This window comes from Mytilus californianus, unplaced genomic scaffold (assembly GCF_021869535.1).
Source record: "Mytilus californianus isolate M0D057914Y unplaced genomic scaffold, xbMytCali1.0.p SCAF_5, whole genome shotgun sequence".
Taxonomy (NCBI): domain Eukaryota; kingdom Metazoa; phylum Mollusca; class Bivalvia; order Mytilida; family Mytilidae; genus Mytilus; species Mytilus californianus.
This window is the reverse complement of record NW_026262701.1, coordinates 13,473,031-13,489,736: the sequence shown is the minus strand read 5'-3', so window position 1 is coordinate 13,489,736 and position 16,706 is coordinate 13,473,031. Positions and strand designations below refer to the sequence as shown.

Below are 16,706 nucleotides of genomic sequence, written 5' to 3'. Positions count from 1 at the left end.
AAACAGATTATCATTGGTCATCTCAACTTGATTGTTTTTCTCACTTTCGCGGTACCGGCTCAAGGGAGAAAATCAATCTCGTTGAGATGACCAACGAAATTTATAATGATTTCCAATACCCTAAAAACTTCATTTTGAGTTATCTGAAACTATCATCATCTCCAAGTGAAGAGTTATCTAACATCAATTTCCGTATATCTTACAGTAGTTATCTCCCTTTGCTTTAAGCTTCTCAACCTTGGGTTAATTTTCAACTCACACCTTCAACACTAGGTTTTCATCCACAGATTCCAGACATTTAATGATAACTTCATTATTATGAGACCATAATTGACAACTGGTATTAATGTTTTAAATTTACTTGTTAGTCCCATTTAACAATTGCTCATGTAATTTGTAAATTAAATTGTCTTGAGTTTAAGCGTTTCTTTGTAAAAATTTCCTGTTTGATAGAAAATTAATCTTTTTAACTTCCCAAGCCATTCTGTGATCAATATATTAAAGGATAATTTTGTCCTAGAGCTTCTTGAAACATTTTTTCTTTTTTGCAATCAAAAGTATTGACAGTGAGCAGGATCATTTCAAGATCACAAAAAAGGAGCTGAAAACTGGTCTATTTTAGTCTATTAATCATGTGTACATGAAAAGGAGTAGATTGTACAACACAAAAATGTCAAATTTCAAATCATAAGTTTGTTGAAATATAGTTCATTTTATACAATTTAGATCTTTTATTGAAAAAGGTATTTAAGACTGATCTTAACCCTATCATACCGTTTGAATTACAACATAAATTAATTTGCTCCTTGGTATCAAACCATTCTATCTTTTTCAAATTTGGTAATTACAATATAGCTAAAGCACTTGCCATCATAAAATACTTCAAAAAAATAAAATAAGTAAAACCCAATTATCAATAACTGACTGCAGCTATTCTTCATTGGATCCTTTTTGAAACTCATGGCCAGACAAAGAATAATCTAAGAGCTTGACTCTTTAACAGGGATCCAACTTTAGCCTCATTAGTTCAAAGGAGTTTTCCATTAGTCTATAATAATTGAGAAATAATTGTTGCAAGCTATACTTTATTGTAATTTTAACATGGGTAGGCATTATATACGTGATTATTTTTGCCCGAGCGATAGCATACAATCAGTTCTGTTAACCAAGCAGTTTTAGATTTATATTAGACCCTGTTTCAGACTTTGGGGATTTAATCACTAAAAAAGTTAAAGATAACCAGACTATTTTAGATTTAACTGGTAATCTGTTTTCTTTTCCTTGGCAAAAAAGAGCTGACTCCTGTAAGTCTGTATATTGGCTGCTTCTGGTTCTTATCCATTTGAGGAACCAATGATTCCGGAGAGTGCAGTAACCTTGCCTCAGTCCATTATTGTCAAGATATCAGTGATTTTCCTTTTTTTCTGACAAAAGTCATTGGAAGTAATCTTACATAAAACAAATTTTGATATAACCAATCAAAAATGCTATCATAAATAATCTGGGAACAAAAAATTTTACTTTTTCAATTATAAATTTTGCTACTATTTTTCTTTCAAGTATAAAACTAAAGTAAAAAGTAAAAATCTATTTTGTTGAAGTATTACATGCCATTTGAGTTTTGAAATTAATTTAAATTATAAAGTATTGAAATTAATTTTTATTATAAAGAATCAGTATTTATATCATTTCTTTGAGTTCTTAATTTTTTCTTTCTAAATTTTTTTTATTAAATCTAAAGATTTCATACTTGATACATGTAATATCATTTTGCATCATATTTGTATTTTTTCATTTCAGCTTCTTTTTCTTGTACCACTGAAACTTCACAGAATAATTGCGTACATTTTGAAGTTGTGTACCTGCTTATATGAAATTGTTTGAAGAATTTCCCCCATTTTTCCCTTAATTCTGATCTTGATGATTGTTTTCCAAAATTTTCAAAGATGGTACTGATTTTGTGTAATCAACTCCTGCAGTTTTCAATCTCAATCTTTTTAACTTCACACAATAATTGTACAAATATTTAAGTTGTCCACTTGGTACTATGGAATTGTTCGATAATTTTTTTCCTGTTTTGGGAACTAAGTAATTTTTCATCATTGGTAAAATAAATAGTTTTTAATGCATATCTTTTGGAATTCACAGAGAGTTTGCAAATCTATAGAGGCTTTTACAAATTTTGGGACTATACATGACTACTATGTACATGAGTAGTAAACCTTGAAAATGAGATATATTTTATTAAACTATGCTTCAAAATATTTAAAAAATGTTGATTTATATGTGTTTATTATACTATTACTACACAGTACTTTTTTTCTTACATTTATATAAATATTTTCATATCAGATGTCTGGTAACTTATATAAAAGCTATTATCTAGAGCTCTGTAAATAAAAAAAAATGTAAACATAGTTCTAAAATATACTTTTAATGAGTGGAAGAAATTGTGGGGTACAGAATTCATTTCGTAAATTATCAAAATACAAGTTACCTGTTTAAAAGCATGTCTGGTATTTTTACAGTACTTTTTAAATGAATTTAATAAATTATTTGTATTTTAAATTGAGAATTTCTTCAGTTTCCATGATTGGAAAAATAATGTGAGATGCCTTGGAACATTCTGGTGACTATTGTACATTTTATAATGTACAATGGAAAGGACATTTCATTACTTAGATAAAATGGATTCAGTGGACTGATTAGCATAAAAAACTATGATGGAAAACCTTTGAAAGCAGCCAGGATAGCAGCTCCAAGGAAGATGGTCAAATAAATCTTCAACCAAGTCTGAGGCTTTACCAAGAAATTAAGAAGGCAAGTTTATTTAAGCCAAATATTTGTATACATTTTCTAGAAATATTCGACAAGAAGTGCATATTAAGACAACACGCCAGCACCCTTCTGATCTTCTGCATGCAAAACACCATTGATTTATTGATTTTAATAAGTCTTATAACTTAAGTTACCATTTTCTTGAACAAGATTTTCGATCAAAATATTGAAAACTTCAAGGGGAGACAAGTACAATTAACAGCAAGATTTGTTCATTCAATGGGATATAACTGTTAAATTTGCACATCACTTTTGTGCAGTTAAATTCCAAACAAAAACCTTTGACTTTTTTTATTTTTATTATGTCAAGTTTTCTGTTTAGTCAGGTTAATAGTTACTCCTTGCTATAAATCAATGACATTTTGTATTTATTTGCATTACTAACAAATTATCGAATTAATTAGCAATGTTGCTAATCATCAGATGTTTTTCATTTTCCGCTGCTAGGCGAGACATCTCTGTCAACAGTTTATCTTACAAACTTGTGTTGATACTATTGTGTACATTTTGTAAGAAATCAGAACATTATATAGTGACTTTATATTTATAGAGAAATGGATTTGTAAAATATATAATGTCTTTTTTAATTCTTTTAGGTTCTTCTGTGATATGTTTTCATGGTGTGGGAATAAGACTTGGTGGTCTAATACAGCTAATACAAAGGTATGTACCAGTATGTTAGTCCTGTTTTGAAAAAAGAAAAAGTATTATAAAATGTATTTGGAAATAGCATGTGCTCTTTTTAAGCGTGAAGGTTTGTAGGAGTTTGGTAAGAAGTCTTTGCTTTCTTTAATTGCCTTTAAAGGAGTAAATTTAATTATCTGAGTTGATTATGTAAAAGTTTGTTGGGATGCTGGTTTGCTGTTCTCAACTTCTATTACAAATTTATAGACTTTTATTTAATTTGCCACTGGACATTTAGCAGCCAACAATCAAATGAATCAATCATTCAAAATATGGAATATACATACAGTTCATCAAAAATGATCCTTATAAACAATCTTGAATGACTAATCATTTTATTTTTCAGGTTAGCATCACAGCTTGTCTGTAAAGATTGAAGCTGGGAGTGGGCATTGGAGCTGACTTTTATGGTAAGAACCAATATAAAAAAAACAATATGTAAAAAAAGAAATATTTTAGACATCTACCATTGACTTGTTTTTCATCCTTTTCTGCTAATAAAGACTCGTAGTTCAAAAAATATATCAGCAAATCACTTTCAAACAAAGTAAGAGAAAGGTTTTATGACTCATGATTATAATGACCAGTTATTTATTATTTTGCATTTGATATTGTTTCAATTTTCAGATTTTGACAATACACCAGTTTCACATTTAACTGCGCATGTCTAATCTAATTAGCCAAACTATGAAATCACGCGATAATTCTCGACAGTTCATCAACTGGAGGCTAACGGTGATAAGCATACAGTGACCATGCAGACTTCGAAAAAAAATCATCTGATTAAGTGTTTGCGTTTACATGTCCATGCAAGCAACATTAGCATTATTTAAATCAAAATTTTAAAATTATATTGACGAGACAACTTTATTAACAATGACACATTAAAAGATTTTAAAACGGACTACTGCTGGGTTGTTGGTTGCAGTAATATACGAGCTGATATGCCGCCTGGCTTTAATTGTACCTTTAATTGTCACGAATTCACGCTGATGTTGTTCACTTAACAGGAAGAATAAATTAGATGAATAAGCGAGACTCACTTCAGATACATAGTATTAGGTCATAAATTAAGAAGTCAATTAACACCTTAGCCATGTGGAATCCTCGTTTTACCTTGAACAATCTCACCAGGTGACAATTGATAAAAACGTACCCTTTTCTATGCATACAGTTACTGAAAAAGTGCGACCGTTTGATTAATTTATTCAACTTTTGAACAATTATTTCCTGCATTTTGTGTTGCAGACTATTCTTTTCCATCCTGCCTTTGTTGGTCATAATTATTTATTTTTAACTCCTATTAGTATATTAAGTTTCTAAAATCCCCCTCAAAATCAAACAGTCATCCCCTAATACAGATGTTTAAAAAGTTAACCCTGGTACCTAATTTACACTGATATCATGGCCAGTACGGTTAATGCCACTTGGAATATTTTAATAATTTTGTAGGGGGGTCATTCAGCAATTTGATCTTATTTTATGGCAAAGCGTGGTAAATACAGGATATTCAGTTACTTTTAATGGCATGAAAAATGATAAAGTTGAAAAAATGTAAAAAATTACTCTGTCCGCTGGCACTGAATCTCTGCTTAGACGAAGTCGATCATAAACATAGCTTAGAAATTAAAATTGTATTGAATGCATTGTATTATAGTGTGATGTTTGAAAATTGAAGATAAACTCTTAAGATAAACCTGTATTGCTGATACGTATTTAAAAACTGCCTTATACATCTCACTTTATTATCATGACCGTCTAAAACATCACTGACGCAGAAAAATTGGAAACAAATGTACATAAAAATAAGAAGATGTGGTATGAGTGCTAATGAGACAACTCTGAATCCAAGTCACAATGTATAAAAAGTTAACAACTACTAGTATAGGTCAAAGTACAGTCTTTACAACACGGAGCCGGGGCCCTGTCTACTACATGTTTATTTCAATTAACAGGAAAGTGTTCTATTTTATGTTATATGCCATGTATGCTAAACAGGATAAAACGCATGGTGACTCAATTTTTTCTGTTGGTATTCCAAGCTGAAAGCATTTTATAAGAGCTATCTGCTCACATTTTTCTTGAAATTCTATCATTCATTTTACCTTCAAATATTCATATAATGATACCTTAAAATTTTTCTCTGTATAATCCATACAAAATGTTTCATATTTTCACAGCCTGTACCTTGAAAACAAACTCGGTGACCTTTCATTGTGTTTTTCATATTTTTAACATATCACAATATATACTACATCTTTGAAATAGAATATATGGAAAAATTCTATCAATTTTTGTTTATACTTCCATACTACCATTAGTGGAAATTTCGATTATTTAGTAGTGCCGGTAACTTGTCCCTGTACCCATAAAATTTCATGCATAATTACACCTTATGTAAGAATCCTGGGTTTTGATTGGTTGATAGCCAGTGTATTTTTCACCAATTTACTTTTATCAAATGAATATCGTTCATTTTTAAACAGCGCCGGGGTATATGCAAAAAGGATATGCCTTTTTTACCCTCTCTGCCGTGGTATTTGCCAAAAAATACTCTATCCGACTGGACGCTTGTAATGTCACGATCATCAGTGCGTTTTATGTCACGATCATCAATGCGCTTTGTACGTTAACATTCGGTGTAATTAAACAGATATAGCATGTTCTTGAGGGGTATTTGCGAAAAATACCAGTCTTGAGAATGAATTTCCCTCGCCTTACGGCTCATGAAATTTAACATTCTCTTGACTGGTATTTTTCGCAAATACCCCTCCTTAACATGATATATCTGTTCAAAAGTCACCTTACAGTAACCTTTTTTTGTTTAAAAGAAAATCAAAAGTTCGAGTCTATGATGCTAAACCTATATGTAGGCAGTAATCCTTTACATGCATGTCACAAGAAGATGTAAAAACATATTTAGGAAAAACTGTGAATTGATACTGGAACAGAACTGAACTTAAATGTATTTCTGATGTTTATGTTTTCTTTTTATCAAAATATTTTTCTCTTTTCACGAAAAATCAAACTGACATACAGCAAATGTACATAGCGCAGTAAGCAAAAGAAAGCAATTACAAGATTAATACTTTTTTAAAACCATTTCACTCATAAACACAACTGTTATGAACTCTTTACAGCAACAGGATGATTTATTTTCTCGTTTGAATTGTTTTGTGTCGGGACCTTTTAGAGCTTACTATTTGGTATGGATTTTCTCATTGTCGAGGGCTGTATGGTGACATATGGTTGCTTTCATCTGTCATTTGGCTCTGGTGGATAGTTGTCTCGTTTGCAATCATATCACATCTTTTTATTTCAAATTTATGCTATTCTCTGTATAAACGGTTAAACTTTATTCTGAATATTAACCCGAATAATTCAGTCGTTATATTCCACTGCTCTACGATGGCTACATTAACGCCTGAAGGCCTTGTCAATAAACAATCGTCAAATAATCATTCGGAATTAGCTCGGGATTTACCCATCTCAATAACATTGAGCTATTAGCTGATTGGCTCTCTCTCACAGAGAGCACCAATCAAAATCCTGGATTCGTGACGCGTTTTTATTGTATAAAGAATTCAGGCCCTCGCGAGTGGGAGAGTCGATCACGGGGAGGGACTGAATTATTCAGGTTATCTGAATATAAAAAAAAAACGATTATTAATATCTTAAAATTAAATAATCTCCAGCATACACCAAAGGAGAGATATGTGCATTTTCGGTTGAATTATTATTGTGTTGCTAAATATCAGAGTCAGTTTGATGTAGCCCCCTGTCACGTATAATATCGTTAATTATCGCGGGATTTAAACTAAAACGCGCATAGGATTTAGAGATCCGTGTTGATAATTCGCTTATGTGAAACTGGTCTATTACGTTTAATTCTGTATATTTCTTTTTCAGGTAACTGTGGCTGCATAAAAGGGCTATGTGATTTTACTGTAACAGTAAAGAATGTAATTCAGACTATTTTTGTGTATGTTTGAGAAAATGTTTATAATTTTTACAAAAAGAAAAAAAAATTATGTACAGGTTCTCCATTTTCAACAAGATTGGAAGTTGTAGGTTAATAGGTCTTTGAAATTTCAAAAATTACTTTCTATTTTCTGTTCATACTCATGTCTAGGCAAAACACTTCCAGTAGTTTAAGAATGGAGAATCTAAAAAAAAAAGAAAAGAAAAAAAAAAAAAAAAATGTGCAATTATCGAAATGTTTTTTATTTTTGCAAATTGTAATATATTTTTTCACCTTTGTGTCATTTTTAGCTGAGTTTATAACAAAGGGTATATTATTTTAAGAATATTTTACAAGAAGCATAGCTTAAGAATATCTTGATGAAAATAGATTGATTGATTTTTGGTATTTAACACCACTTTCAGCATGATTTGCTATATCTTGGCTGCCAGTTTTATTTGTGGAGACAGCCTGGTGAAAACATCCCCTTCAACAGAGAAACTGGCAACTCTAGTCAATTAAGATTGATGTTAAACACATCTACAATGTGAGTGTTCAGAGTGTTGACAGGCTAGTGATAAAGTAGTTGAACTACTTTGACCATTCAGCCACCATTACTCCATCAGCACTAAATATGTTATTGAAATGTGTTGAATTTTTGTAATTTAATTATTTTTTTATTTTGATTACCGGTATACTATTTATGTTTTTTTGTTATATATAACAAAGATGTGGAGTTCTAACAGGGTGAAATTTAGGTCAAAGGGAGGTAATTTATTATACTGTGTTTAACTTCAAATACTTGAAATTCCCTCAATGTTAGATTTTTATTTACTTGGATACTCACATTTATGCACTTTTTTTACATATCAGATGTTTGCTAGATAATAGAAATTTAGGTTGGGAAAAATTGTGTGTCACTTAAAATAATTACGTGAAATTTTTCAAAAAGTTTATTAATTGAAAGTGCATCTGATATTTTTTATGTATGTTACTTTATTTTCTAAAAACAAATTGACACAACATAGATTGACAATAAGATATTGAGAAGAACCACCTTGTCAGCCAGGATAGCAGCTCTTAGGAAGATGGTCAATTAAATCTTCAACCAAGTCTGACTCTACCATGAAAATAGAAAAGGCAAGTTTATTTTAGCCAGATCTTTTAAGATAACAGACCCTTCTGAAATATTGCATTTAAAACACCATTGATGAATTAATTTACCAGTTTAGTATTTAAAGATACAAGATACATGAACAAGATTTTCTATTAAAATATCAATAGTAAATCCTAAAAATAGTCATTAAACTTCAAGAAAAGACCAGTACAATTTAAAACACGATTTTGCATTCAATGGGAGATAACTTTGTAAAATATTCAGATATTTTTTGTGCAGTTAAATTTAAATCTGAGGTTTTTTACTTTTCTATCTTTTATATTGATTTAAAAAAAATGATTTTATACAATTGTCTACCTGCAATAAGAAACCAGAACAATATTTAGTAAATTTTAGGTTATCGGTAACACATAAATTGATTTACAAAATGTATAATGTGTAGATTATAATTTCATTTCAGGTTCTAAGTTCTGAGACATGTTTTCATGGTGTGGGAATAAGACTTGGTGGTCTTATACAGCTAATACAAAGGTATGTACCAGTATGTTAGTCCTGTTTTGGAAAACTCAAATGTATTATAAATATTTTATGGAAAAAAACAAGATATGAACGCTTAAAAGATTTTTTTACAGGAATCTACTCTTATTATTATATCAGTAACCAAATAGGAGTAAAGTTTAAGATCTGAATTGTTTACATAAAAATGTGTTGGCTTGTTGGATTGCTGTCTCATCCATATGTTCTTGACATATATAACACATTTTTTAAAGACTATTTCTATTTAATGATTTGCCACTGGACCTTAAGCAACCAACAACCAATCATTCAATCTATTCAATATAAATACATAATACCAACAAAGAACCTTTTAAACAGTTTTTATATGCCCGTTTACGGGACGTATTATGGTATACCGTTGTCCGTCCGTCTGTCGTCAACATGTCGGACATTAACTCAAAAACGCTTAAACCAATTTGCATAAAACTTTAGTGAATAGTTTATATCTTTTGACGTGAGCTCCCTTTCGTTTTTTATAAATTTTAGATTTTACGTTTCTGAGTTACAGGGTTTTATTAATGAATTATCATTTTATATTTTAGGTTAGCATCACAGCTTGTCTGTAAGGATTGAAGCTGGGAGTGGGCATTGGAGCTGACTTTTCTGGTAAGAATCAATACATAGATTTATGAACTTTTCATCCAAGAGCATTTTAAAGCCCAAGATGTTTGTTAGGCACAGATTTAAATCTTACATATTAATGTCTTCTTTACTTATAGTTGAATAAACAATTTAGAAGGAGATATAAAGATACATAAGGGAAGTCAAAAAGTATAATGTATAATGCGAAATCTTGGGATTTCAGTTTTTTTTATATCTATAGTTGTCCCCATATATGAAAATATGTAAGTGTGGTATGTATGCCAATGAGAGAGCTATCAACCAGAGACCAAATGATGTGGATGCAACTAAATGTCACCCTATGCCTTCAACAATGAGCAAAACCTATATTGTATAGTTAGCTATAAAGGTTTAACATGACTAAATGTTTAAAAATTCAATCAAGTATGTTAATAGCCTGATATATTATATATAGCTATAAAACTATGTTAAAAAGATATTTGTCAAGACATCAGCCAATGACTTGTTTTTCATGCTTTTATTGCTAAGAAATACTGGTACTTTAAAATTTATGTCAACAAATCACTTTATAACAAAGAAAAAGAAATGTTCTATACATTATAATTGTAATGCTCAGTTAATTATTATTGTTTTGCATTAAATATTATTTCAATGTTCATGAGTGATGTATATTTCTTTTTCAGATAACTGTGGCTGCATAAAATGGTTTTTTGATATAACTGCAACAGTAAAGAATGTAATTTAGACTATTTTTGTGTATGCTTGAGAAAATGTTTATAATTTTTTTACAAAAAAAAAAAAAAAATATGTAAAGATTCTCCATTTTCAACAAGATTGGAAGTTGTAGGTTAACTTGTATTTGACATTACAAAAATTCTTTCTTTTTCCATTTATACTCATGTCTTGTCAAAACACTTCCAGGAGTTAAAGAATGGATAATCTAAAAGAAAAAGAAAGAAAAAAGAAAAAAAAATGTTCAATTATTGAAATGTATTTTTTTTTTTGCAAATTGTAATGTATATATTTTTGCCATCTTTTTGTTATTTTAGGATTTGAGATACTTTCAAATTTTACAAGTTACTTTATACATGTAGTTAATGCAATTAAATCTGCCGATGTGAATATTCCCACTAAATTTCTTAGCAAAAATTTTAATTATTTTTTTGTTTTTTTTAGCAACGTTTCAAAATACCTTACCATAGCAAATGCCTCTCTAGTGTAAACTAAAAAGATGAATAATGGTCTGCAGTAAATATATCCCCTTACAACCTTTTCTTTCATGTTAATTTTAATATCTTTAAGATATGTGACAAGGGTGCTCTAATGCAGAGGAATTTACGAAGTTAAGAAGTTAGAAATATATTTTTTGCACTTTTTTTGTCATTTTTAGCTGATTTTGGTTTGTAACCAAGGTGATATTTTTTAAAGAATAATTTTACAAAAGGCATAGTTGAAGAACATCTTGTTGAAATTGGATTGGTTGATTTTTGGTGTTAAACACCACTTTAACATGATTTACTATAATTTTGGCTGTAAATTTTTATTTGTGGAGACAGCCAGAGTGCCTGGTGAAAACATCACCTTCATCAGGGAAACGGGCAAACCCTAGTCAAATTAAGAATGAAGTTACACATTTCATGTGAGGGTTCTCAGTGTTGACAGGCTAGTGATACAGTAGTTGAACTACTTATAGGACCACTCTGCCACCATAAGTCGATCAGTACGAAATATTTTATTGAAATGTGTTAGATTTTTGTTATCAATCTATTTTTTAATTTTAATTGTACTATTTTATTTATTTTGTTTAATATAACAAGGATGTGGAGTCCGAACAGGGTGAAATTTGGGTCAAAGGGAGGCAATTTATTATACCCCTGTTTAACTCCACATACTTGAAATTCCCTCAATGTTAGCATTTTCATCTACTTGGATATTCATGTTTGTACATTTTTTTTAATATCAGATGTATGCTAGCTAATATTGACTATTATTTAGAGCTCTGTAATAAAAAAAAATAAATGTAAGCAGAGCTCTAGATAATAAGTATGCAGGGTGGGAGAAATCTTGGGTCATTAACAATTGATTTGCTGAAATTTTCAAGAAAGGGGATTTATTGGAAATGCATCTGATATATTTAATGTATAAAACTATATTTAAAAAAAAAGATGTTAAGATGATGAGGAGAGCCACCTTGTCAGCCGGGAGAGCAGCTATAAGGGAGATGGTCAATTTAATCTTCACCAAGTCTGAGGCTTTACCATGAAAAATATGTGGTGAGTTTATATATTCCACAAATTTTATGGTAATATATATATAGGCATTTAACATTATTTTTTAAGGGTTCTTTTCTATCAGTGTTTGATTTTTAGAGTATCTAGTCTTACATTTGTTTTCTGTCTGGTATCGAGTGAGCTGTGTTGGATAGAAACCAACTGTATGCAAGTTATTATCAATGAATTTGTAAACTTATTTGGGTCAAACAAATTTTTATGCAAAGTCTGTAAATGTTTGAATATTGAATTGATATAGAATCATTTTCATAAAAGCGTGGACAAGATGATTTCTTGGCGCTCTGATGTTATCTATTGACTGGGTCAGATAAGGTGAAAGCTTGTAACGCCCACTTGCCACATTGAATGTGTTATAGACATTTAAACTGGGGTTGCCAAAGGTTCTAAATGCCTACATCAAATAGTACGAATTACTAGCAGAGGACTAAACCTTGTGTGTTGATTTAAATGTTGAATAATTTTCTTTTTTTCTTCTCTTGTGCCTACATGTACTTTGCTCTTTTATTCTATTTAAATCCCTATTGGAAGGCCTCTGACAGACTGAGTGAGCGTAAGATCACTGTTATTGATAGCCAATGGCAAACAAGTTAAAGGTACTGTAAATTCAGAAATTATTGCGTGCAATTATTAATAAATAAATTTGATGTATTTACTGTCTTCTGATTGGTTAAAAGTATTACTTTTATTTTCAATGTTGTTAATTTTTGACTCTCCACATTTTACATAATCCGCTTCTCGGATTATTCAATGTGAAGAGTCAAAAATTAATTTTATGGTTCAATAAATTCAAAATAAATAACTTATGGTTCAATAAATTCAAAATAAATAACTTATGGTTCAATAAATTCAAAATAAATAATACCCATTCATTAACTGCGATTTTGTAATTTTAGACTAAAATGCGATTTTAATTTTTGCGATATTGAGAAAAATCCTGTTTAATTCATATAAAAAATTTCAAAATGCTAGTTTAAATTATTGCCAATACAACCATGTTGCATTTTTCGCAATAATAAAAACATTGCAATAGTTTCTGAATTTACAGTAATTGAGCTAGTATTATTACCAACATAAGTATTGGGGTTGTCTACGCTGTTATGAAAATGATTTTAAGAACCATCAAAAGAGAACAAAACCATCCGATTTTGTAATTGAATATTCCAATATCATTGTCTTATACATATACGTGCACTTGCACAAGGTCAATTTCTATCTCTAACAGTTTAAAAGTTTATATAGTGAAGATGATAATGTATAACAGGTTTTAATAAATGAAGCATAGCATTATTTTGTTAGTCTTCTTAGAGACAGATTGATCTGTAAAACAAGTAATTATTTTTTTATTTTTTTTATTTTTAGGTTGTTATAATGATGATGTTTTCATGGTGTTGGGAGTAAGACTTGGATGTCTGATATTGTTAACATGTTGGTAGGTAATCAAGCATCTTTTTAGTAATATAATATTTGAAATCAATTTCATAAGGTTCTTTAGTACCAAAAAAATAATTTTACACTGATGAGATACCGTTTGAATTTTTTTGGTAAATATAAAACTGAGTTTATAATTCAGAATACCAAATATTTTTTCCATGATTTTTTGTTATCCTAGTGCAATTTTAAATTTAGTACATGTGTAATAATTTTTTTTAGGAAAGTTTAGTATAACTGACTACTTTTATATTCCAGGTTAGCATCAGGTTTCCATTGGGTTACTTGCTGGGATAAAGCTGTTATAAGGTGAGAACTTATTCATCAACATACAACTTTAATGTGTTTATGTTATTGTGTGATGAATGTCACTAAATACATTTCAATATATATATTTTTTTTTTAATTTACAATTAAAAAAATCAGTATTCAATCTTTTCATTTTAAAATAATGTACCCTTTAAAGCAGATACTAGATCTGAAGAAGATATATGAAGGGGAGATAACAATAAAATCGGATATTTTTGATACTATATATTTTTGAGTAATCAATATAAGTAATAAACAAATTGTTTAACATACACTGATGTCTGTTTCTTTATTCCCGTTAGATTATTTTAAAATTAAGAATCAACAATTGAAATTTAACTTTGTTTCTTTTTCAGTCGAAAGAGTTGCTGTTGCTGCCTTCCTTGTATGGTAAACTCCTCAGACTACAATCCTGCAAACCATTGGATGAACTGTTGCTATCTTTTGTAAAAAAATCAGCAGATATTTGTCTTATAAGCAGAATGAATTATAAATGCAATTAATTTTTAATGCTTTATTATTCAAATTATAAATATTTATTTTATTATTTTTTCTTGCATTCAATTATTGTTTTGTGATTGAAGAAATATAAAAAAAAACTGTGAAATTATTGTTATTTGAGAGGTCCCAAAGGTATGATGTATGGTTTCACAAGATACCCATAAGACTTGCTTCAGTTTACATATATTTTTTAAGTTATGTACACTGGTTAAGAATTATAAGTCCTTTGTGAAATGATTTTTTTCTGGTTAGAAACCTATTTAGTAGGACTTTGATGGCCAAACACTAAAAGGGAATAAAACAAATCCCCTATTAAACAATTTAAGTACTGAGTTTTTGGTGCAATATGAACTAGAAATAAAAATGTTTAGTTAGATGGTTTGTTTTGACTCTGCATTCTTTACATTCATACAAATTAATGGCTGTCAGTTTTATTTATTGGTTTTGTTTATATATTATAAATGCATTATTCAGCATCTGAGGCCACTCAAGTGAAAATAATTACATAGTTTTTGCAGTTTGTCATATTTTCTCATTTTTGTGTGATTGATTTCTATATTTTTTCTCATTTATGATTATTTATATTTTAATGTTTGATTTTTGAGGCTTGTACTCAGCTTCTAAACAATTACCTCCCCCCTCCACATGTATAACCAGGATCCTGTAAAAGAAGTTTTGATTTTGAAGGATGGATGGATAATTAAAAATACAAGATTTTTTTAATGTGCTAGTTCATAATGTAAAAGTCTGCACAAGACATCTAACCCTACCTGAACACATTATTCTGACTTCCAGCTGACCAGTCTTTGCTCCTACTCCTAATTGCTGAATGCTTAGCAGGGGAGCATCAAATGCCAATTTTCAATTCTTTGATATGACCCAGGGCAGGACCAAATGCCATGCCCATCTGCACTCATGTTGAGCATAAAAAGGTTATTAAAGAAGATTTGTCTAGTCTGTTTGTCCATCATCATCTCTCATCCACAGCTTATAAACTATTGGAAGGTTTTCATTTAAACTTTCAGATTATCTTCTGTATCTAATGGCTGTGTGTATTTTATTTTATTATAATGAAATTTTAGGGTTCTCAATTGTAATGAATGGACCTCCTAAGTATTTGAAAAAAAGGGAAAGAAGCTTCTCATACCACCATTTTATCATGTGAAGGATAGGTTGGTTCAAATATATTTGTTTTAAATCATGTTTTTAGTAGTTGAATCTCATTATGACAAAATTTTAATGACTTAAACTCAAAATAAATTTGGGGTTCACACATATATATTACCACTGTAGCTTTAATGTAAATTTTATAAGGCTTTGCTAAAACAAGATTTGTGTTTTATCTGGTTTTATCTGGTTTTATCTGATTTTAGTGGTTTTTATGTGATTTTATTTGTTTTTACTGTCAAATCTTGTTATACCAAGCCTTAATATGATTGAGTTTATATATTTTGATTATACATGCTATTCAAAATATAAATTTACATAATGAGATCAGACATTTATTATGCTTTTAACTCTTCTTAGTGGATAAAATAGAAAAATGAATGAACTTAAATATTGGTCGTTGAAGATTGACCAAATTACAAGATTTATAAATGCAGAATCTTGCTCTAACTAAATCTATGTTCTTATCAGCTGAACCAACCTATCCTTCAATATGAGTAATAAAATTTTATAAATGGAAAAGTCAATTCTTCGATTGGGGAACCTTTGAATGTGAAAAAAATATACACAATGCCAACAGATACTGAAGATTATTTGAAAGTTTAGGCAAAAACAATTCAATCCTTTTAATTGTGATTGGAAGTTGTAGACGGATGAGCAAACAGATGATATACTTGCTGACTATGGCACATTTCAAAAGGATATGGACTATGGGTATGGGTTTTGCTCATGGTTGAAGGCTGTAGGTGACTGATAGTTGTTAAATTCTATGTCATTTGGTCTCTGGTGGAGAGTTGTCTCGTTGGCAATCATATCTCCTCTTTTTATTTTATATGAAATAATTACTTATTACTTTCTGGTTCCAAGAAAATAATTAAAAAAAATATTTATATCATACATGTATTGTTAAATAACTATCCTACTTTGATATAAAGAATTGACTTTGGTTAGAAATTGGGAGGAATTATAAAGAACTTTTATATACAATATAAGAGCTTGGGGTTATAAATGTTTAATGAAATGCAGTTAACTATTCCTTGGTGATCTAATAATTTTTGCACAGATCACGATATTAGTTTATTTAAATAACCCAGTATAATTGAGAACACCTCATAAATGAATTTGATTCATGTATTTATATTTTATGGAATTATATAAATTTATTTTAAGTTTGGTATTTAAAAGTATTGGAAAGCACCAAGTTTAATATTGAGCAAAAAAATATTCCTTTAAGACCTAAGGATATTAAAATTTAAGACATGTATCTCAG

At 29.6% G+C, this 16,706-nt stretch overlaps 2 long non-coding RNA genes across 2 annotated transcripts; both read left to right on the top strand.

Moving 5' to 3' along the window:
• The first annotated feature begins 3,432 nt into the window (after positions 1-3,432).
• LOC127701877 (uncharacterized) lies at positions 3,433-8,618 on the top strand. Its single transcript, XR_007982239.1, has 3 exons — positions 3,433-3,501; positions 3,869-3,932; positions 7,432-8,618. It is a non-coding gene; the product is annotated as an uncharacterized LOC127701877 (long non-coding RNA).
• A 2,037-nt stretch (positions 8,619-10,655) lies between these two features.
• LOC127701411 (uncharacterized) lies at positions 10,656-15,826 on the top strand. Its single transcript, XR_007982024.1, has 4 exons — positions 10,656-12,013; positions 13,391-13,460; positions 13,718-13,768; positions 14,125-15,826. It is a non-coding gene; the product is annotated as an uncharacterized LOC127701411 (long non-coding RNA).
• The last annotated feature ends 880 nt before the right edge of the window (positions 15,827-16,706 follow it).